The sequence below is a fragment of the Danio rerio genome, chromosome 22 (assembly GCF_049306965.1).
Source record: "Danio rerio strain Tuebingen ecotype United States chromosome 22, GRCz12tu, whole genome shotgun sequence".
In the NCBI taxonomy this organism is placed as follows: Eukaryota; Metazoa; Chordata; class Actinopteri; order Cypriniformes; family Danionidae; genus Danio; species Danio rerio.
This window is the reverse complement of record NC_133197.1, coordinates 28,997,333-29,022,686: the sequence shown is the minus strand read 5'-3', so window position 1 is coordinate 29,022,686 and position 25,354 is coordinate 28,997,333.

The following is a 25,354-nucleotide window of genomic DNA, read 5'->3' as shown; positions in this document are numbered from 1 at the left end:
ATTTCATGCACTGTTAAACATGTTAAAGCAAGTTGCAAGTGAAAATCTATGTCTCTGACTGAGTTTGCATTACTGTGATTTGACCTTTCTGCTGGCTGAGATAAGGTCATTTTCAACGTCCAATTCAGAATGTAATAAAACCAGATCCAGCTATAAAATGCATCATTCTTTTTTGTTTTAGACAACATTTCATGCACTGTTAAACATGTTAAAGCAAGTTGCAAGTGAAAATCTATGTCTCTGACTGAGTTTGCATTACTGTGATTTGACCTCTCTGCTGGCTGAGATAAGCTCATTTTCAACGTCCAATTCAGAATGTAATAAAACCAGATCCAGCCATAAAATGCATCATTCTTTTTTGTTTTAGACAACATTTCATGCACTGTTAAACATGTTAAAGCAAGTTGCAAGTGAAAATCTATGTCTCTGACTGAGTTTGCATTACTGTGATTTGACCTCTTTGCTGGCTGAGATAAGCTCATTTTCAACGTCCAATTCAGAAAGTGATAAAAACAGATCCAGCCATAAAATGCATCATTCTTTTTTGTTTTAGACAACATTTCATGCACTGTTAAACATGTTAAAGCAAGTTGCAAGTGAAAATCTATGTCTCTGACTGAGTTTGCATTACTGTGATTTGACCTCTCTACTGGCTGAGATAAGCTCATTTTCAACGTCCAATTCAGAATGTAATAAAACCAGATCCAGCCATAAAATGCATCATTCTTTTTTGTTTTAGACAACATTTCATGCACTGTTAAACATGTTAAAGCAAGTTGCAAGTGAAAATCTATGTCTCTGACTGAGTTTGCATTACTGTGATTTGACCTCTCTGCTGGCTGAGATAAGCTTATTTTCAACGTCCAATTCAGAATGTAATAAAACCAGATCCAGCCATAAAATGCATCATTCTTTTTTGTTTTAGACAACATTTCATGCACTGTTAAACATGTTAAAGCAAGTTGCAAGTGAAAATCTATGTCTCTGACTGAGTTTGCATTACTGTGATTTGACCTTTCTGCTGGCTGAGATAAGCTCATTTTCAACGTCCAATTCAGAATGTAATAAAACCAGATCCAGCTATAAAATGCATCATTCTTTTTTGTTTTAGACAACATTTCATGCACTGTTAAACATGTTAAAGCAAGTTGCAAGTGAAAATCTATGTCTCTGACTGAGTTTGCATTACTGTGATTTGACCTCTCTGCTGATTGAGATAAGCTCATTTTCAACGTCCAATTCAGAATGTAATAAAACCTGATCCAGCTATAAAATGCATCATTCTTTTTTGTTTTAGACAACATTTCATGCACTGTTAAACATGTTAAAGCAAGTTGCAAGTGAAAATCAGTGTCTCTGACTGAGTTTGCATTACTGTGATTTGACCTCTCTGCTGGCTGAGATAAGCTCATTTTCAACGTCCAATTCAGAAAGTGATAAAAACAGATCCAGCCATAAAATGCATCATTCTTTTTTTGTTTTAGACAACATTTCATGCACTGTTAAACATGTTAAAGCAAGTTGCAAGTGAAAATCTATGTCTCTGACTGAGTTTGCATTACTGTGATTTGACCTCTCTGCTGGCTGAGATAAGCTCATTTTCAACGTCCAATTCAGAATGTAATAAAACCAGATCCAGCCATAAAATGCATCATTCTTTTTTGTTTTAGACAACATTTCATGCACTGTTAAACATGTTAAAGCAAGTTGCAAGTGAAAATCTATGTCTCTGACTGAGTTTGCATTACTGTGATTTGACCTCTCTGCTGGCTGAGATAAGCTCATTTTCAACGTCCAATTCAGAATGTTATAAAACCAGATCCAGCTATAAAATGCATCATTCTTTTTTGTTTTAGACAACATTTCATGCACTGTTAAACATGTTAAAGCAAGTTGCAAGTGAAAATCTATGTCTCTGACTGAGTTTGCATTACTGTGATTTGACCTCTCTGCAGGCTGAGATAAGCTCATTTTCAACGTCCAATTCAGAATGTAATAAAACCTGATCCAGCTATAAAATGCATCATTCTTTTTTGTTTTAGACAACATTTCATGCACTGTTAAACATGTTAAAGCAAGTTGCAAGTGAAAATCTATGTCTCTGACTGAGTTTGCATTACTGTGATTTGACCTCTCTGCTGGCTGAGATAAGCTCATTTTCAACGTCCAATTCAGAATGTAATAAAACCAGATCCAGCCATAAAATGCATCATTCTTTTTTGTTTTAGACAACATTTCATGCACTGTTAAACATGTTAAAGCAAGTTGCAAGTGAAAATCTATGTCTCTGACTAAGTTTGCATTACTGTGATTTGACCTCTCTGCTGGCTGAGATAAGCTCATTTTCAACGTCCAATTCAGAAAGTGATAAAAACAGATCCAGCCATAAAATGCATCATTCTTTTTTGTTTTAGACAACATTTCATACACTGTTAAACATGTTAAAGCAAGTTGCAAGTGAAAATCTATGTCTCTGACTGAGTTTGCTTTACTGTGATTTGACCTCTCTGCTGGCTGAGATAAGCTCATTTTCAACGTCCAATTCAGAAAGTGATAAAAACAGATCCAGCCATAAAATGCATCATTCTTTTTTGTTTTAGACAACATTTCATGCACTGTTAAACATGTTAAAGCAAGTTGCAAGTGAAAATCTATGTCTCTGACTGAGTTTGCATTACTGTGATTTGACCTCTCTGCTGGCTGAGATAAGCTCATTTTCAACGTCCAATTCAGAATGTTATAAAACCAGATCCAGCTATAAATTGCATCATTCTTTTTTGTTTTAGACAACATTTCATGCACTGTTAAACATGTTAAAGCAAGTTGCAAGTGAAAATCTATGTCTCTGACTGAGTTTGCATTACTGTGATTTGACCTCTCTGCTGGCTGAGATAAGCTCATTTTCAACGTCCAATTCAGAATGTAATAAAACCAGATCCAGCCATAAAATGCATCATTCTTTTTTGTTTTAGACAACATTTCATTCACTGTTAAACATGTTAAAGCAAGTTGCAAGTGAAAATCTATGTCTCTGACTGAGTTTGCATTACTGTGATTTGACCTCTCTGCTGGCTGAGATAAGCTCATTTTCAACGTCCAATTCAGAAAGTGATAAAAACAGATCCAGCCATAAAATGCATCATTCTTTTTTGTTTTAGACAACATTTCATACACTGTTAAACATGTTAAAGCAAGCTGCAAGTGAAAATCTATGTCTCTGACTGAGTTTGCATTACTGTGATTTGACCTCTCTGCTGGCTGAGATAAGCTCATTTTCAACGTCCAATTCAGAAAGTGATAAAAACAGATCCAGCCATAAAATGCATCATTCTTTTTTGTTTTAGACAACATTTCATGCACTGTTAAACATGTTAAAGCAAGTTGCAAGTGAAAATCTATGTCTCTGACTGAGTTTGCATTACTGTGATTTGACCTCTCTGCTGGCTGAGATAAGCTCATTTTCAACGTCCAATTCAGAAAGTGATAAAAACAGATCCAGCCATAAAATGGATCATTCTTTTTTTGTTTTAGACAACATTTCATGCACTGTTAAACATGTTAAAGCAAGTTGCAAGTGAAAATCTATGTCTCTGACTGAGTTTGCATTACTGTGATTTGACCTCTCTGCTGATTAAGATAAGCTCATTTTCAACGTCCAATTCAGAATGTAATAAAACCTGATCCAGCTATAAAATGCATCATTCTTTTTTGTTTTAGACAACATTTCATGCACTGTTAAACATGTTAAAGCAAGTTGCACGTGAAAATCAGTGTCTCTGACTGAGTTTGCATTACTGTGATTTGACCTCTCTGCTGGCTGAGATAAGCTCATTTTCAACGTCCAATTCAGAATGTAATAAAACCAGATCCAGCTATAAAATGCATCATTCTTTTTTGTTTTAGACAACATTTCATGCACTGTTAAACATGTTAAAGCAAGTTGCAAGTGAAAATCTATGTCTCTGACTGAGTTTGCATTACTGTGATTTGACCTCTCTGCTGGCTGAGATAAGCTCATTTTCAACGTCCAATTCAGAATGTAATAAAACCAGATCCAGCTATAAAATGCATCATTCTTTTTTGTTTTAGACAACATTTTATGCACTTTTAAACATGTTAAAGCAAGTTGCAAGTAAAAATCTATGTCTCTGACTGAGTTTGCATTACTGTGATTTGACCTCTCTGCTGGCTGAGATAAGCTCATTTTCAACGTCCAATTCAGAATGTAATAAAACCAGATCCAGCCATAAAATGCATCATTCTTTTTTGTTTTAGACAACATTTCATGCACTGTTAAACATGTTAAAGCAAGTTGCAAGTGAAAATCTATGTCTCTGACTGAGTTTGCATTACTGTGATTTGACCTCTCTGCTGGCTGAGATAAGCTCATTTTCAACGTCCAATTCAGAATGTAATAAAACCAGATCCAGCCATAAAATGCATCATTCTTTTTTGTTTTAGACAACATTCATGCACTGTTAAACATGTTAAAGCAAGCTGCAAGTGAAAATCTATGTCTCTGACTGAGTTTGCATTACTGTGATTTGACCTCTCTGCTGGCTGAGATAAGCTCATTTTCAACGTCCAATTCAGAAAGTGATAAAAACAGATCCAGCCATAAAATGCATCATTCTTTTTTGTTTTAGACAACATTTCATGCACTGTTAAACATGTTAAAGCAAGTTGCAAGTGAAAATCTATGTCTCTGACTGAGTTTGCATTACTGTGATTTGACCTCTCTGCTGGCTGAGATAAGCTCATTTTCAACGTCCAATTCAGAAAGTGATAAAAACAGATCCAGCCATAAAATGGATCATTCTTTTTTTGTTTTAGACAACATTTCATGCACTGTTAAACATGTTAAAGCAAGTTGCAAGTGAAAATCTATGTCTCTGACTGAGTTTGCATTACTGTGATTTGACCTCTCTGCTGATTAAGATAAGCTCATTTTCAACGTCCAATTCAGAATGTAATAAAACCTGATCCAGCTATAAAATGCATCATTCTTTTTTGTTTTAGACAACATTTCATGCACTGTTAAACATGTTAAAGCAAGTTGCACGTGAAAATCAGTGTCTCTGACTGAGATTGCATTACTGTGATTTGACCTCTCTGCTGGCTGAGATAAGCTCATTTTCAACGTCCAATTCAGAATGTAATAAAACCAGATCCAGCTATAAAATGCATCATTCTTTTTTGTTTTAGACAACATTTCATGCACTGTTAAACATGTTAAAGCAAGTTGCAAGTGAAAATCTATGTCTCTGACTGAGTTTGCATTACTGTGATTTGACCTCTCTGCTGGCTGAGATAAGCTCATTTTCAACGTCCAATTCAGAATGTAATAAAACCAGATCCAGCTATAAAATGCATCATTCTTTTTTGTTTTAGACAACATTTTATGCACTTTTAAACATGTTAAAGCAAGTTGCAAGTAAAAATCTATGTCTCTGACTGAGTTTGCATTACTGTGATTTGACCTCTCTGCTGGCTGAGATAAGCTCATTTTCAACGTCCAATTCAGAATGTAATAAAACCAGATCCAGCCATAAAATGCATCATTCTTTTTTGTTTTAGACAACATTTCATGCACTGTTAAACATGTTAAAGCAAGTTGCAAGTGAAAATCTATGTCTCTGACTGAGATTACATTACTGTGATGTGACCTCTATGCTGGCTGAGATAAGCTCATTTTCAACGTCCAATTCAGAATGTAATAAAACCAGATCCAGCTATAAAATGCATCATTCTTTTTTGTTTTAGACAACATTTTATGCACTGTTAAACATGTTAAAGCAAGTTGCAAGTAAAAATCTATGTCTCTGACTTAGTTTGCATTACTGTGATTTGACCTCTCTGCTGGCTGAGATAAGCTCATTTTCAACGTCTAATTCAGAATGTAATAAAACCAGATCCAGCTATAAAATGCATCATTCTTTTTTGTTTTTAGACAACATTTCATGCACTGTTAAACATGTTAAAGCAAGTTGCAAGTGAAAATCTATGTCTCTGACTGAGTTTGCATTACTGTGATTTGACCTCTCTGCTGGCTGAGATAAGCTCATTTTCAACGTCCAATTCAGAATGTAATAAAACCAGATCCAGCCATAAAATGCATCATTCTTTTTTGTTTTAGACAACATTTCATGCACTGTTAAACATGTTAAAGCAAGTTGCAAGTGAAAATCTATGTCTCTGACTGAGTTTGCATTACTGTGATTTGACCTCTCTGCTGGCTGAGATAAGCTCATTTTCAACGTCCAATTCAGAATGTTATAAAACCAGATCCAGCTATAAAATGCATCATTCTTTTTTGTTTTAGACAACATTTCATGCACTGTTAAACATGTTAAAGCAAGTTGCAAGTGAAAATCTATGTCTCTGACTGAGTTTGCATTACTGTGATTTGACCTCTCTGCTGGCTGAGATAAGCTCATTTTCAACGTCCAATTCAGAATGTAATAAAACCTGATCCAGCTATAAAATGCATCATTCTTTTTTGTTTTAGACAACATTTCATGCACTGTTAAACATGTTAAAGCAAGTTGCAAGTGAAAATCTATGTCTCTGACTGAGTTTGCATTACTGTGATKTGACCTCTCTGCTGGCTGAGATAAGCTCATTTTCAACGTCCAATTCAGAATGTAATAAAACCAGATCCAGCTATAAGATGCATCATTCTTTTTTGTTTTAGACAACATTTCATGCACTGTTAAACATGTTAAAGCAAGTTGCAAGTGAAAATCTATGTCTCTGACTGAGTTTGCATTACTGTGATTTGACCTCTCTGCTGGCTGAGATAAGCTCATTTTCAACGTCCAATTCAGAAWGKRATAAAACCAGATCCAGCCATAAAATGCATCATTCTTTTTTGTTTTAGACAACATTTCATGCACTGTTAAACATGTTAAAGCAAGTTGCAAGTGAAAATCTATGTCTCTGACTGAGTTTGCATTACTGTGATTTGACCTCTCTGCTGGCTGAGATAAGCTCATTTTCAACGTCCAATTCAGAATGTAATAAAACCAGATCCAGCCATAAAATGCATCATTCTTTTTTGTTTTAGACAACATTTCATGCACTGTTAAACATGTTAAAGCAAGTTGCAAGTGAAAATCTATGTCTCTGACTGAGTTTGCATTACTGTGATTTGACCTCTCTGCTGGCTGAGATAAGCTCATTTTCAACGTCCAATTCAGAATGTTATAAAACCAGATCCAGCTATAAAATGCATCATTCTTTTTTGTTTTAGACAACATTTCATGCACTGTTAAACATGTTAAAGCAAGTTGCAAGTGAAAATCTATGTCTCTGACTGAGTTTGCATTACTGTGATTTGACCTCTCTGCAGGCTGAGATAAGCTCATTTTCAACGTCCAATTCAGAATGTAATAAAACCTGATCCAGCTATAAAATGCATCATTCTTTTTTGTTTTAGACAACATTTCATGCACTGTTAAACATGTTAAAGCAAGTTGCAAGTGAAAATCTATGTCTCTGACTGAGTTTGCATTACTGTGATTTGACCTCTCTGCTGGCTGAGATAAGCTCATTTTCAACGTCCAATTCAGAATGTAATAAAACCAGATCCAGCCATAAAATGCATCATTCTTTTTTGTTTTAGACAACATTTCATGCACTGTTAAACATGTTAAAGCAAGTTGCAAGTGAAAATCTATGTCTCTGACTGAGTTTGCATTACTGTGATTTGACCTCTCTGCTGGCTGAGATAAGCTCATTTTCAACGTCCAATTCAGAATGTAATAAAACCAGATCCAGCTATAAAATGCATCATTCTTTTTTGTTTTAGACAACATTTTATGCACTTTTAAACATGTTAAAGCAAGTTGCAAGTAAAAATCTATGTCTCTGACTGAGTTTGCATTACTGTGATTTGACCTCTCTGCTGGCTGAGATAAGCTCATTTTCAACGTCCAATTCAGAATGTAATAAAACCAGATCCAGCCATAAAATGCATCATTCTTTTTTGTTTTAGACAACATTTCATGCACTGTTAAACATGTTAAAGCAAGTTGCAAGTGAAAATCTATGTCTCTGACTGAGATTGCATTACTGTGATGTGACCTCTATGCTGGCTGAGATAAGCTCATTTTCAACGTCCAATTCAGAATGTAATAAAACCAGATCCAGCTATAAAATGCATCATTCTTTTTTGTTTTAGACAACATTTCATGCACTGTTAAACATGTTAAAGCAAGTTGCAAGTGAAAATCTATGTCTCTGACTGAGTTTGCATTACTGTGATTTGACCTCTCTGCTGGCTGAGATAAGCTCATTTTCAACGTCCAATTCAGAATGTAATAAAACCAGATCCAGCCATAAAATGCATCATTCTTTTTTGTTTTAGACAACATTTCATGCACTGTTAAACATGTTAAAGCAAGTTGCAAGTGAAAATCTATGTCTCTGACTGAGTTTGCATTACTGTGATTTGACCTCTCTGCTGGCTGAGATAAGCTCATTTTCAACGTCCAATTCAGAATGTTATAAAACCAGATCCAGCTATAAATTGCATCATTCTTTTTTGTTTTAGACAACATTTCATGCACTGTTAAACATGTTAAAGCAAGTTGCAAGTGAAAATCTATGTCTCTGACTGAGTTTGCATTACTGTGATTTGACCTCTCTACTGGCTGAGATAAGCTCATTTTCAACGTCCAATTCAGAATGTAATAAAACCAGATCCAGCCATAAAATGCAACATTCTTTTTTGTTTTAGACAACATTTCATGCACTGTTAAACATGTTAAAGCAAGTTGCAAGTGAAAATCTATGTCTCTGACTGAGTTTGCATTACTGTGATTTGACCTCTCTGCTGGCTGAGATAAGCTCATTTTCAACGTCCAATTTAGAAAGTGATAAAAACAGATCCAGCCATAAAATGCATCATTCTTTTTTGTTTTAGACAACATTCCATGCACTGTTAAACATGTTAAAGCAAGTTGCAAGTGAAAATCTATGTCTCTGACTGAGTTTGCATTACTGTGATTTGACCTCTCTGCTGGCTGATATAAGCTCATTTTCAACGTCCAATTCAGAAAGTGATAAAAACAGATCCAGCCATAAAATGCATCATTCTTTTTTGTTTTAGACAACATTTCATGCACTGTTAAACATGTTAAAGCAAGTTGCAAGTGAAAATCTATGTCTCTGACTGAGTTTGCATTACTGTGATTTGACCTCTCTGCTGGCTGAGATAAGCTCATTTTCAACGTCCAATTCAGAATGTAATAAAACCAGATCCAGCCATAAAATGCATCATTCTTTTTTGTTTTAGACAACATTTCATGCACTGTTAAACATGTTAAAGCAAGTTGCAAGTGAAAATCTATGTCTCTGACTGAGTTTGCATTACTGTGATTTGACCTCTCTGCTGGCTGAGATAAGCTCATTTTCAACGTCCAATTCAGAATGTTATAAAACCAGATCCATCTATAAATTGCATCATTCTTTTTTGTTTTAGACAACATTTCATGCACTGATAAACATGTTAAAGCAAGTTGCAAGTGAAAATCTATGTCTCTGACTGAGTTTGCATTACTGTGATTTGACCTCTCTGCTGGCTGAGATAAGCTCATTTTCAACGTCCAATTCAGAATGTTATAAAACCAGATCCAGCTATAAATTGCATCATTCTTTTTTGTTTTAGACAACATTTCATGCACTGATAAACATGTTAAAGCAAGTTGCAAGTGAAAATCTATGTCTCTGACTGAGTTTGCATTACTGTGATTTGACCTCTCTGCTGGCTGAGATAAGCTCATTTTCAACGTCCAATTCAGAATGTTATAAAACCAGATCCAGCTATAAATTGCATCATTCTTTTTTGTTTTAGACAACATTTCATGCACTGTTAAACATGTTAAAGCAAGTTGCAAGTGAAAATCTATGTCTCTGACTGAGTTTGCATTACTGTGATTTGACCTCTCTACTGGCTGAGATAAGCTCATTTTCAACGTCCAATTCAGAATGTAATAAAACCAGATCCAGCCATAAAATGCAACATTCTTTTTTGTTTTAGACAACATTTCATGCACTGTTAAACATGTTAAAGCAAGTTGCAAGTGAAAATCTATGTCTCTGACTGAGTTTGCATTACTGTGATTTGACCTCTCTGCTGGCTGAGATAAGCTCATTTTCAACGTCCAATTTAGAAAGTGATAAAAACAGATCCAGCCATAAAATGCATCATTCTTTTTTGTTTTAGACAACATTCCATGCACTGTTAAACATGTTAAAGCAAGTTGCAAGTGAAAATCTATGTCTCTGACTGAGTTTGCATTACTGTGATTTGACCTCTCTGCTGGCTGATATAAGCTCATTTTCAACGTCCAATTCAGAAAGTGATAAAAACAGATCCAGCCATAAAATGCATCATTCTTTTTTGTTTTAGACAACATTTCATGCACTGTTAAACATGTTAAAGCAAGTTGCAAGTGAAAATCTATGTCTCTGACTGAGTTTGCATTACTGTGATTTGACCTCTCTGCTGGCTGAGATAAGCTCATTTTCAACGTCCAATTCAGAATGTAATAAAACCAGATCCAGCCATAAAATGCATCATTCTTTTTTGTTTTAGACAACATTTCATGCACTGTTAAACATGTTAAAGCAAGTTGCAAGTGAAAATCTATGTCTCTGACTGAGTTTGCATTACTGTGATTTGACCTCTCTGCTGGCTGAGATAAGCTCATTTTCAACGTCCAATTCAGAATGTTATAAAACCAGATCCAGCTATAAATTGCATCATTCTTTTTTGTTTTAGACAACATTTCATGCACTGATAAACATGTTAAAGCAAGTTGCAAGTGAAAATCTATGTCTCTGACTGAGTTTGCATTACTGTGATTTGACCTCTCTGCTGGCTGAGATAAGCTCATTTTCAACGTCCAATTCAGAATGTAATAAAACCAGATCCAGCCATAAAATGCATCATTCTTTTTTTGTTTTAGACAACATTTCATGCACTGTTAAACATGTTAAAGCAAGTTGCAAGTGAAAATCTATGTCTCTGACTGAGTTTGCATTACTGTGATTTGACCTYTCTGCTGGCTGAGATAAGGTCATTTTCAACGTCCAATTCAGAATGTAATAAAACCAGATCCAGCTATAAAATGCATCATTCTTTTTTGTTTTAGACAACATTTCATGCACTGTTAAACATGTTAAAGCAAGTTGCAAGTGAAAATCTATGTCTCTGACTGAGTTTGCATTACTGTGATTTGACCTCTCTGCTGGCTGAGATAAGCTCATTTTCAACGTCCAATTCAGAATGTTATAAAACCAGATCCAGCTATAAAATGCATCATTCTTTTTTGTTTTAGACAACATTTCATGCACTGTTAAACATGTTAAAGCAAGTTGCAAGTGAAAATCTATGTCTCTGACTGAGTTTGCATTACTGTGATTTGACCTCTCTGCTGGCTGAGATAAGCTCATTTTCAACGTCCAATTCAGAATGTAATAAAACCTGATCCAGCTATAAAATGCATCATTCTTTTTTGTTTTAGACAACATTTCATGCACTGTTAAACATGTTAAAGCAAGTTGCAAGTGAAAATCTATGTCTCTGACTGAGTTTGCATTACTGTGATGTGACCTCTCTGCTGGCTGAGATAAGCTCATTTTCAACGTCCAATTCAGAATGTAATAAAACCAGATCCAGCTATAAGATGCATCATTCTTTTTTGTTTTAGACAACATTTCATGCACTGTTAAACATGTTAAAGCAAGTTGCAAGTGAAAATCTATGTCTCTGACTGAGTTTGCATTACTGTGATTTGACCTCTCTGCTGGCTGAGATAAGCTCATTTTCAACGTCCAATTCAGAAAGGGATAAAAACAGATCCAGCCATAAAATGCATCATTCTTTTTTGTTTTAGACAACATTTCATGCACTGTTAAACATGTTAAAGCAAGTTGCAAGTGAAAATCTATGTCTCTGACTGAGTTTGCATTACTGTGATTTGACCTCTCTGCTGGCTGAGATAAGCTCATTTTCAACGTCCAATTCAGAATGTAATAAAACCAGATCCAGCCATAAAATGCATCATTCTTTTTTGTTTTAGACAACATTTCATGCACTGTTAAACATGTTAAAGCAAGTTGCAAGTGAAAATCTATGTCTCTGACTGAGTTTGCATTACTGTGATTTGACCTCTCTGCTGGCTGAGATAAGCTCATTTTCAACGTCCAATTCAGAATGTTATAAAACCAGATCCAGCTATAAAATGCATCATTCTTTTTTGTTTTAGACAACATTTCATGCACTGTTAAACATGTTAAAGCAAGTTGCAAGTGAAAATCTATGTCTCTGACTGAGTTTGCATTACTGTGATTTGACCTCTCTGCAGGCTGAGATAAGCTCATTTTCAACGTCCAATTCAGAATGTAATAAAACCTGATCCAGCTATAAAATGCATCATTCTTTTTTGTTTTAGACAACATTTCATGCACTGTTAAACATGTTAAAGCAAGTTGCAAGTGAAAATCTATGTCTCTGACTGAGTTTGCATTACTGTGATTTGACCTCTCTGCTGGCTGAGATAAGCTCATTTTCAACGTCCAATTCAGAATGTAATAAAACCAGATCCAGCCATAAAATGCATCATTCTTTTTTGTTTTAGACAACATTTCATGCACTGTTAAACATGTTAAAGCAAGTTGCAAGTGAAAATCTATGTCTCTGACTGAGTTTGCATTACTGTGATTTGACCTCTCTGCTGGCTGAGATAAGCTCATTTTCAACGTCCAATTCAGAAAGTGATAAAAACAGATCCAGCCATAAAATGCATCATTCTTTTTTGTTTTAGACAACATTTCATGCACTGTTAAACATGTTAAAGCAAGTTGCAAGTGAAAATCTATGTCTCTGACTGAGTTTGCATTACTGTGATTTGACCTCTCTGCTGGCTGAGATAAGCTCATTTTCAACGTCCAATTCAGAATGTAATAAAACCAGATCCAGCCATAAAATGCATCATTCTTTTTTGTTTTAGACAACATTTCATGCACTGTTAAACATGTTAAAGCAAGTTGCAAGTGAAAATCTATGTCTCTGACTGAGTTTGCATTACTGTGATTTGACCTCTCTGCTGGCTGAGATAAGCTCATTTTCAACGTCCAATTCAGAATGTAATAAAACCAGATCCAGCTATAAAATGCATCATTCTTTTTTGTTTTAGACAACATTTTATGCACTTTTAAACATGTTAAAGCAAGTTGCAAGTAAAAATCTATGTCTCTGACTGAGTTTGCATTACTGTGATTTGACCTCTCTGCTGGCTGAGATAAGCTCATTTTCAACGTCCAATTCAGAATGTAATAAAACCAGATCCAGCCATAAAATGCATCATTCTTTTTTGTTTTAGACAACATTTCATGCACTGTTAAACATGTTAAAGCAAGTTGCAAGTGAAAATCTATGTCTCTGACTGAGATTGCATTACTGTGATGTGACCTCTATGCTGGCTGAGATAAGCTCATTTTCAACGTCCAATTCAGAATGTAATAAAACCAGATCCAGCTATAAAATGCATCATTCTTTTTTGTTTTAGACAACATTTCATGCACTGTTAAACATGTTAAAGCAAGTTGCAAGTAAAAATCTATGTCTCTGACTTAGTTTGCATTACTGTGATTTGACCTCTCTGCTGGCTGAGATAAGCTCATTTTCAACGTCCAATTCAGAATGTAATAAAACCAGATACAGCCATAAAATGCATCATTCTTTTTTGTTTTAGACAACATTTCATGCACTGTTAAACATGTTAAAGCAAGTTGCAAGTGAAAATCTATGTCTCTGACTGAGTTTGCATTACTGTGATTTGACAGTTCTGCTGGCTGAGATAAGCTCATTTTCAACGTCCAATTCAGAATGTAATAAAAACAGATCCAGCCATAAAATGCATCATTCTTTTTTGTTTTAGACAACATTTCATGCACTGTTAAACATGTTAAAGCAAGTTGCAAGTGAAAATCTATGTCTCTGACTGAGTTTGCATTACTGTGATTTGACCTCTCTGCTGGCTGAGATAAGCTCATTTTCAACGTCCAATTCAGAATGTTATAAAACCAGATCCAGCTATAAAATGCATCATTCTTTTTTGTTTTAGACAACATTTCATGCACTGTTAAACATGTTAAAGCAAGTTGCAAGTGAAAATCTATGTCTCTGACTGAGTTTGCATTACTGTGATTTGACCTCTCTGCTGGCTGAGATAAGCTCATTTTCAACGTCCAATTCAGAAAGTGATAAAAACAGATCCAGCCATAAAATGGATCATTCTTTTTTTGTTTTAGACAACATTTCATGCACTGTTAAACATGTTAAAGCAAGTTGCAAGTGAAAATCTATGTCTCTGACTGAGTTTGCATTACTGTGATTTGACCTCTCTGCTGGCTGAGATAAGCTCATTTTCAACGTCCAATTCAGAATGTAATAAAACCAGATCCAGCCATAAAATGCATCATTCTTTTTTGTTTTAGACAACATTTCATGCACTGTTAAACATGTTAAAGCAAGTTGCAAGTGAAAATCTATGTCTCTGACTGAGATTGCATTACTGTGATGTGACCTCTATGCTGGCTGAGATAAGCTCATTTTCAACGTCCAATTCAGAATGTAATAAAACCAGATCCAGCTATAAAATGCATCATTCTTTTTTGTTTTAGACAACATTTCATGCACTGTTAAACATGTTAAAGCAAGTTGCAAGTAAAAATCTATGTCTCTGACTTAGTTTGCATTACTGTGATTTGACCTCTCTGCTGGCTGAGATAAGCTCATTTTCAACGTCCAATTCAGAATGTAATAAAACCAGATACAGCCATAAAATGCATCATTCTTTTTTGTTTTAGACAACATTTCATGCACTGTTAAACATGTTAAAGCAAGTTGCAAGTGAAAATCTATGTCTCTGACTGAGTTTGCATTACTGTGATTTGACAGTTCTGCTGGCTGAGATAAGCTCATTTTCAACGTCCAATTCAGAATGTAATAAAAACAGATCCAGCCATAAAATGCATCATTCTTTTTTGTTTTAGACAACATTTCATGCACTGTTAAACATGTTAAAGCAAGTTGCAAGTGAAAATCTATGTCTCTGACTGAGTTTGCATTACTGTGATTTGACCTCTCTGCTGGCTGAGATAAGCTCATTTTCAACGTCCAATTCAGAAAGTGATAAAAACAGATCCAGCCATAAAATGGATCATTCTTTTTTTGTTTTAGACAACATTTCATGCACTGTTAAACATGTTAAAGCAAGTTGCAAGTGAAAATCTATGTCTCTGACTGAGTTTGCATTACTGTGATTTGACCTCTCTGCTGATTAAGATAAGCTCATTTTCAACGTCCAATTCAGAATGTAATAAAACCTGATCCAGCTATAAAATGCATCATTCTTTTTTGTTTTAGACAACATTTCATGCACTGTTAAACATGTTAAAGCAAGTTGCACGTGAAAATCAGTGTCTCTGACTGAGTTTGCATTACTGTGATTTGACCTCTCTGCTGGCTGAGATAAGCTCATTTTCAACGTCCAATTCAGAATGTAATAAAACCAGATCCAGCCATAAAATGCATCATTCTTTTTTGTTTTAGACAACATTTCATGCACTGTTAAACATGTTAAAGCAAGTTGCAAGTGAAAATCTATGTCTCTGACTGAGATTGCATTACTGTGATGTGACCTCTATGCTGGCTGAGATAAGCTCATTTTCAACGTCCAATTCAGAATGTAATAAAACCAGATCCAGCTATAAAATGCATCATTCTTTTTTGTTTTAGACAACATTTCATGCACTGTTAAACATGTTAAAGCAAGTTGCAAGTGAAAATCTATGTCTCTGACTGAGTTTGCATTACTGTGATTTGACCTCTCTGCTGGCTGAGATAAGCTCATTTTCAACGTCCAATTCAGAATGTAATAAAACCAGATCCAGCCATAAAATGCATCATTCTTTTTTGTTTTAGACAACATTTCATGCACTGTTAAACATGTTAAAGCAAGTTGCAAGTGAAAATCTATGTCTCTGACTGAGTTTGCATTACTGTGATTTGACCTCTCTGCTGGCTGAGATAAGCTCATTTTCAACGTCCAATTCAGAATGTTATAAAACCAGATCCAGCTATAAATTGCATCATTCTTTTTTGTTTTAGACAACATTTCATGCACTGTTAAACATGTTAAAGCAAGTTGCAAGTGAAAATCTATGTCTCTGACTGAGTTTGCATTACTGTGATTTGACCTCTCTACTGGCTGAGATAAGCTCATTTTCAACGTCCAATTCAGAATGTAATAAAACCAGATCCAGCCATAAAATGCAACATTCTTTTTTGTTTTAGACAACATTTCATGCACTGTTAAACATGTTAAAGCAAGTTGCAAGTGAAAATCTATGTCTCTGACTGAGTTTGCATTACTGTGATTTGACCTCTCTGCTGGCTGAGATAAGCTCATTTTCAACGTCCAATTTAGAAAGTGATAAAAACAGATCCAGCCATAAAATGCATCATTCTTTTTTGTTTTAGACAACATTCCATGCACTGTTAAACATGTTAAAGCAAGTTGCAAGTGAAAATCTATGTCTCTGACTGAGTTTGCATTACTGTGATTTGACCTCTCTGCTGGCTGATATAAGCTCATTTTCAACGTCCAATTCAGAAAGTGATAAAAACAGATCCAGCCATAAAATGCATCATTCTTTTTTGTTTTAGACAACATTTCATGCACTGTTAAACATGTTAAAGCAAGTTGCAAGTGAAAATCTATGTCTCTGACTGAGTTTGCATTACTGTGATTTGACCTCTCTGCTGGCTGAGATAAGCTCATTTTCAACGTCCAATTCAGAATGTAATAAAACCAGATCCAGCCATAAAATGCATCATTCTTTTTTGTTTTAGACAACATTTCATGCACTGTTAAACATGTTAAAGCAAGTTGCAAGTGAAAATCTATGTCTCTGACTGAGTTTGCATTACTGTGATTTGACCTCTCTGCTGGCTGAGATAAGCTCATTTTCAACGTCCAATTCAGAATGTTATAAAACCAGATCCAGCTATAAATTGCATCATTCTTTTTTGTTTTAGACAACATTTCATGCACTGATAAACATGTTAAAGCAAGTTGCAAGTGAAAATCTATGTCTCTGACTGAGTTTGCATTACTGTGATTTGACCTCTCTGCTGGCTGAGATAAGCTCATTTTCAACGTCCAATTCAGAATGTAATAAAACCAGATCCAGCCATAAAATGCATCATTCTTTTTTTGTTTTAGACAACATTTCATGCACTGTTAAACATGTTAAAGCAAGTTGCAAGTGAAAATCTATGTCTCTGACTGAGTTTGCATTACTGTGATTTGACCTTTCTGCTGGCTGAGATAAGGTCATTTTCAACGTCCAATTCAGAATGTAATAAAACCAGATCCAGCTATAAAATGCATCATTCTTTTTTGTTTTAGACAACATTTCATGCACTGTTAAACATGTTAAAGCAAGTTGCAAGTGAAAATCTATGTCTCTGACTGAGTTTGCATTACTGTGATTTGACCTCTCTGCTGGCTGAGATAAGCTCATTTTCAACGTCCAATTCAGAATGTTATAAAACCAGATCCAGCTATAAAATGCATCATTCTTTTTTGTTTTAGACAACATTTCATGCACTGTTAAACATGTTAAAGCAAGTTGCAAGTGAAAATCTATGTCTCTGACTGAGTTTGCATTACTGTGATTTGACCTCTCTGCTGGCTGAGATAAGCTCATTTTCAACGTCCAATTCAGAATGTAATAAAACCTGATCCAGCTATAAAATGCATCATTCTTTTTTGTTTTAGACAACATTTCATGCACTGTTAAACATGTTAAAGCAAGTTGCAAGTGAAAATCTATGTCTCTGACTGAGTTTGCATTACTGTGATGTGACCTCTCTGCTGGCTGAGATAAGCTCATTTTCAACGTCCAATTCAGAATGTAATAAAACCAGATCCAGCTATAAGATGCATCATTCTTTTTTGTTTTAGACAACATTTCATGCACTGTTAAACATGTTAAAGCAAGTTGCAAGTGAAAATCTATGTCTCTGACTGAGTTTGCATTACTGTGATTTGACCTCTCTGCTGGCTGAGATAAGCTCATTTTCAACGTCCAATTCAGAAAGGGATAAAAACAGATCCAGCCATAAAATGCATCATTCTTTTTTGTTTTAGACAACATTTCATGCACTGTTAAACATGTTAAAGCAAGTTGCAAGTGAAAATCTATGTCTCTGACTGAGTTTGCATTACTGTGATTTGACCTCTCTGCTGGCTGAGATAAGCTCATTTTCAACGTCCAATTCAGAATGTAATAAAACCAGATCCAGCCATAAAATGCATCATTCTTTTTTGTTTTAGACAACATTTCATGCACTGTTAAACATGTTAAAGCAAGTTGCAAGTGAAAATCTATGTCTCTGACTGAGTTTGCATTACTGTGATTTGACCTCTCTGCTGGCTGAGATAAGCTCATTTTCAACGTCCAATTCAGAATGTTATAAAACCAGATCCAGCTATAAAATGCATCATTCTTTTTTGTTTTAGACAACATTTCATGCACTGTTAAACATGTTAAAGCAAGTTGCAAGTGAAAATCTATGTCTCTGACTGAGTTTGCATTACTGTGATTTGACCTCTCTGCAGGCTGAGATAAGCTCATTTTCAACGTCCAATTCAGAATGTAATAAAACCTGATCCAGCTATAAAATGCATCATTCTTTTTTGTTTTAGACAACATTTCATGCACTGTTAAACATGTTAAAGCAAGTTGCAAGTGAAAATCTATGTCTCTGACTGAGTTTGCATTACTGTGATTTGACCTCTCTGCTGGCTGAGATAAGCTCATTTTCAACGTCCAATTCAGAATGTAATAAAACCAGATCCAGCCATAAAATGCATCATTCTTTTTTGTTTTAGACAACATTTCATGCACTGTTAAACATGTTAAAGCAAGTTGCAAGTGAAAATCTATGTCTCTGACTGAGTTTGCATTACTGTGATTTGACCTCTCTGCTGGCTGAGATAAGCTCATTTTCAACGTCCAATTCAGAAAGTGATAAAAACAGATCCAGCCATAAAATGCATCATTCTTTTTTGTTTTAGACAACATTTCATGCACTGTTAAACATGTTAAAGCAAGTTGCAAGTGAAAATCTATGTCTCTGACTGAGTTTGCATTACTGTGATTTGACCTCTCTGCTGGCTGAGATAAGCTCATTTTCAACGTCCAATTCAGAATGTAATAAAACCAGATCCAGCCATAAAATGCATCATTCTTTTTTGTTTTAGACAACATTTCATGCACTGTTAAACATGTTAAAGCAAGTTGCAAGTGAAAATCTATGTCTCTGACTGAGTTTGCATTACTGTGATTTGACCTCTCTGCTGGCTGAGATAAGCTCATTTTCAACGTCCAATTCAGAATGTAATAAAACCAGATCCAGCTATAAAATGCATCATTCTTTTTTGTTTTAGACAACATTTTATGCACTTTTAAACATGTTAAAGCAAGTTGCAAGTRAAAATCTATGTCTCTGACTGAGTTTGCATTACTGTGATTTGACCTCTCTGCTGGCTGAGATAAGCTCATTTTCAACGTCCAATTCAGAATGTAATAAAACCAGATCCAGCCATAAAATGCATCATTCTTTTTTGTTTTAGACAACATTTCATGCACTGTTAAACATGTTAAAGCAAGTTGCAAGTGAAAATCTATGTCTCTGACTGAGATTGCATTACTGTGATGTGACCTCTATGCTGGCTGAGATAAGCTCATTTTCAACGTCCAATTCAGAATGTAATAAAACCAGATCCAGCTATAAAATGCATCATTCTTTTTTGTTTTAGACAACATTTCATGCACTGTTAAACATGTTAAAGCAAGTTGCAAGTAAAAATCTATGTCTCTGACTTAGTTTGCATTACTGTGATTTGACCTCTCTGCTGGCTGAGATAAGCTCATTTTCAACGTCCAATTCAGAATGTAATAAAACCAGATCCAGCCATAAAATGCATCATTCTTTTTTGTTTTAGACAACATTTCATGCACTGTTAAACATGTTAAAGCAAGTTGCAAGTGAAAATCTATGTCTCTGACTGAGTTTGCATTACTGTGATTTGACAGTTCTGCTGGCTGAGATAAGCTCATTTTCAACGTCCAATTCAGAATGTAATAAAACCAGATCCAGCTATAAAATGCATCATTCTTTTTTGTTTTTAGACAACATTTCATGCACTGTTAAACATGTTAAAGCAAGTTGCAAGTGAAAATCTATGTCTCTGACTGAGTTTGCATTACTGTGATTTGACCTCTCTGCTGGCTGAGATAAGCTCATTTTCAACGTCCAATTCAGAATGTAATAAAACCAGATCCAGCCATAAAATGCATCATTCTTTTTTGTTTTAGACAACATTTCATGCACTGTTAAACATGTTAAAGCAAGTTGCAAGTGAAAATCTATGTCTCTGACTGAGTTTGCATTACTGTGATTTGACCTCTCTGCTGGCTGAGATAAGCTCATTTTCAACGTCCAATTCAGAATGTTATAAAACCAGATCCAGCTATAAATTGCATCATTCTTTTTTGTTTTAGACAACATTTCATGCACTGTTAAACATGTTAAAGCAAGTTGCAAGTGAAAATCTATGTCTCTGACTGAGTTTGCATTACTGTGATTTGACCTCTCTACTGGCTGAGATAAGCTCATTTTCAACGTCCAATTCAGAATGTAATAAAACCAGATCCAGCCATAAAATGCAACATTCTTTTTTGTTTTAGACAACATTTCATGCACTGTTAAACATGTTAAAGCAAGTTGCAAGTGAAAATCTATGTCTCTGACTGAGTTTGCATTACTGTGATTTGACCTCTCTGCTGGCTGAGATAAGCTCATTTTCAACGTCCAATTTAGAAAGTGATAAAAACAGATCCAGCCATAAAATGCATCATTCTTTTTTGTTTTAGACAACATTCCATGCACTGTTAAACATGTTAAAGCAAGTTGCAAGTGAAAATCTATGTCTCTGACTGAGTTTGCATTACTGTGATTTGACCTCTCTGCTGGCTGAGATAAGCTCATTTTCAACGTCCAATTCAGAAAGTGATAAAAACAGATCCAGCCATAAAATGCATCATTCTTTTTTGTTTTAGACAACATTTCATGCACTGTTAAACATGTTAAAGCAAGTTGCAAGTAAAAATCTATGTCTCTGACTTAGTTTGCATTACTGTGATTTGACCTCTCTGCTGGCTGAGATAAGCTCATTTTCAACGTCCAATTCAGAATGTAATAAAACCAGATCCAGCCATAAAATGCATCATTCTTTTTTGTTTTAGACAACATTTCATGCACTGTTAAACATGTTAAAGCAAGTTGCAAGTGAAAATCTATGTCTCTGACTGAGTTTGCATTACTGTGATTTGACAGTTCTGCTGGCTGAGATAAGCTCATTTTCAACGTCCAATTCAGAATGTAATAAAACCAGATCCAGCTATAAAATGCATCATTCTTTTTTGTTTTTAGACAACATTTCATGCACTGTTAAACATGTTAAAGCAAGTTGCAAGTGAAAATCTATGTCTCTGACTGAGTTTGCATTACTGTGATTTGACCTCTCTGCTGGCTGAGATAAGCTCATTTTCAACGTCCAATTCAGAATGTAATAAAACCAGATCCAGCCATAAAATGCATCATTCTTTTTTGTTTTAGACAACATTTCATGCACTGTTAAACATGTTAAAGCAAGTTGCAAGTGAAAATCTATGTCTCTGACTGAGTTTGCATTACTGTGATTTGACCTCTCTGCTGGCTGAGATAAGCTCATTTTCAACGTCCAATTCAGAATGTTATAAAACCAGATCCAGCTATAAATTGCATCATTCTTTTTTGTTTTAGACAACATTTCATGCACTGTTAAACATGTTAAAGCAAGTTGCAAGTGAAAATCTATGTCTCTGACTGAGTTTGCATTACTGTGATTTGACCTCTCTACTGGCTGAGATAAGCTCATTTTCAACGTCCAATTCAGAATGTAATAAAACCAGATCCAGCCATAAAATGCAACATTCTTTTTTGTTTTAGACAACATTTCATGCACTGTTAAACATGTTAAAGCAAGTTGCAAGTGAAAATCTATGTCTCTGACTGAGTTTGCATTACTGTGATTTGACCTCTCTGCTGGCTGAGATAAGCTCATTTTCAACGTCCAATTTAGAAAGTGATAAAAACAGATCCAGCCATAAAATGCATCATTCTTTTTTGTTTTAGACAACATTCCATGCACTGTTAAACATGTTAAAGCAAGTTGCAAGTGAAAATCTATGTCTCTGACTGAGTTTGCATTACTGTGATTTGACCTCTCTGCTGGCTGATATAAGCTCATTTTCAACGTCCAATTCAGAAAGTGATAAAAACAGATCCAGCCATAAAATGCATCATTCTTTTTTGTTTTAGACAACATTTCATGCACTGTTAAACATGTTAAAGCAAGTTGCAAGTGAAAATCTATGTCTCTGACTGAATTTGCATTACTGTGATTTGACCTCTCTGCTGGCTGAGATAAGCTCATTTTCAACGTCCAATTCAGAATGTAATAAAACCAGATCCAGCCATAAAATGCATCATTCTTTTTTGTTTTAGACAACATTTCATGCACTGTTAAACATGTTAAAGCAAGTTGCAAGTGAAAATCTATGTCTCTGACTGAGTTTGCATTACTGTGATTTGACCTCTCTGCTGGCTGAGATAAGCTCATTTTCAACGTCCAATTCAGAATGTTATAAAACCAGATCCAGCTATAAATTGCATCATTCTTTTTTGTTTTAGACAACATTTCATGCACTGTTAAACATGTTAAAGCAAGTTGCAAGTGAAAATCTATGTCTCTGACTGAGTTTGCATTACTGTGATTTGACCTCTCTGCTGGCTGAGATAAGCTCATTTTCAACGTCCAATTCAGAATGTAATAAAACCAGATCCAGCCATAAAATGCATCATTCTTTTTTTGTTTTAGACAACATTTCATGCACTGTTAAACATGTTAAAGCAAGTTGCAAGTGAAAATCTATGTCTCTGACTGAGTTTGCATTACTGTGATTTGACCTTTCTGCTGGCTGAGATAAGGTCATTTTCAACGTCCAATTCAGAATGTAATAAAACCAGATCCAGCTATAAAATGCATCATTCTTTTTTGTTTTAGACAACATTTCATGCACTGTTAAACATGTTAAAGCAAGTTGCAAGTGAAAATCTATGTCTCTGACTGAGTTTGCATTACTGTGATTTGACCTCTCTGCTGGCTGAGATAAGCTCATTTTCAACGTCCAATTCAGAATGTAATAAAACCAGATCCAGCTATAAAATGCATCATTCTTTTTTGTTTTAGACAACATTTTATGCACTTTTAAACATGTTAAAGCAAGTTGCAAGTAAAAATCTATGTCTCTGACTGAGTTTGCATTACTGTGATTTGACCTCTCTGCTGGCTGAGATAAGCTCATTTTCAACGTCCAATTCAGAATGTAATAAAACCAGATCCAGCCATAAAATGCATCATTCTTTTTTGTTTTAGACAACATTTCATGCACTGTTAAACATGTTAAAGCAAGTTGCAAGTGAAAATCTATGTCTCTGACTGAGTTTGCATTACTGTGATTTGACCTCTCTGCTGGCTGAGATAAGCTCATTTTCAACGTCCAATTCAGAATGTAATAAAACCAGATCCAGCCATAAAATGCATCATTCTTTTTTGTTTTAGACAACATTTCATGCACTGTTAAACATGTTAAAGCAAGCTGCAAGTGAAAATCTATGTCTCTGACTGAGTTTGCATTACTGTGATTTGACCTCTCTGCTGGCTGAGATAAGCTCATTTTCAACGTCCAATTCAGAAAGTGATAAAAACAGATCCAGCCATAAAATGCATCATTCTTTTTTGTTTTAGACAACATTTCATGCACTGTTAAACATGTTAAAGCAAGTTGCAAGTGAAAATCTATGTCTCTGACTGAGTTTGCATTACTGTGATTTGACCTCTCTGCTGGCTGAGATAAGCTCATTTTCAACGTCCAATTCAGAATGTAATAAAACCAGATCCAGCCATAAAATGCATCATTCTTTTTTGTTTTAGACAACATTTCATGCACTGTTAAACATGTTAAAGCAAGTTGCAAGTGAAAATCTATGTCTCTGACTGAGTTTGCATTACTGTGATTTGACCTCTCTGCTGGCTGAGATAAGCTCATTTTCAACGTCCAATTCAGAATGTTATAAAACCAGATCCAGCTATAAATTGCATCATTCTTTTTTGTTTTAGACAACATTTCATGCACTGTTAAACATGTTAAAGCAAGTTGCAAGTGAAAATCTATGTCTCTGACTGAGTTTGCATTACTGTGATTTGACCTCTCTACTGGCTGAGATAAGCTCATTTTCAACGTCCAATTCAGAATGTAATAAAACCAGATCCAGCCATAAAATGCAACATTCTTTTTTGTTTTAGACAACATTTCATGCACTGTTAAACATGTTAAAGCAAGTTGCAAGTGAAAATCTATGTCTCTGACTGAGTTTGCATTACTGTGATTTGACCTCTCTGCTGGCTGAGATAAGCTCATTTTCAACGTCCAATTTAGAAAGTGATAAAAACAGATCCAGCCATAAAATGCATCATTCTTTTTTGTTTTAGACAACATTCCATGCACTGTTAAACATGTTAAAGCAAGTTGCAAGTGAAAATCTATGTCTCTGACTGAGTTTGCATTACTGTGATTTGACCTCTCTGCTGGCTGATATAAGCTCATTTTCAACGTCCAATTCAGAAAGTGATAAAAACAGATCCAGCCATAAAATGCATCATTCTTTTTTGTTTTAGACAACATTTCATGCACTGTTAAACATGTTAAAGCAAGTTGCAAGTGAAAATCTATGTCTCTGACTGARTTTGCATTACTGTGATTTGACCTCTCTGCTGGCTGAGATAAGCTCATTTTCAACGTCCAATTCAGAATGTAATAAAACCAGATCCAGCCATAAAATGCATCATTCTTTTTTGTTTTAGACAACATTTCATGCACTGTTAAACATGTTAAAGCAAGTTGCAAGTGAAAATCTATGTCTCTGACTGAGTTTGCATTACTGTGATTTGACCTCTCTGCTGGCTGAGATAAGCTCATTTTCAACGTCCAATTCAGAATGTTATAAAACCAGATCCAGCTATAAATTGCATCATTCTTTTTTGTTTTAGACAACATTTCATGCACTGTTAAACATGTTAAAGCAAGTTGCAAGTGAAAATCT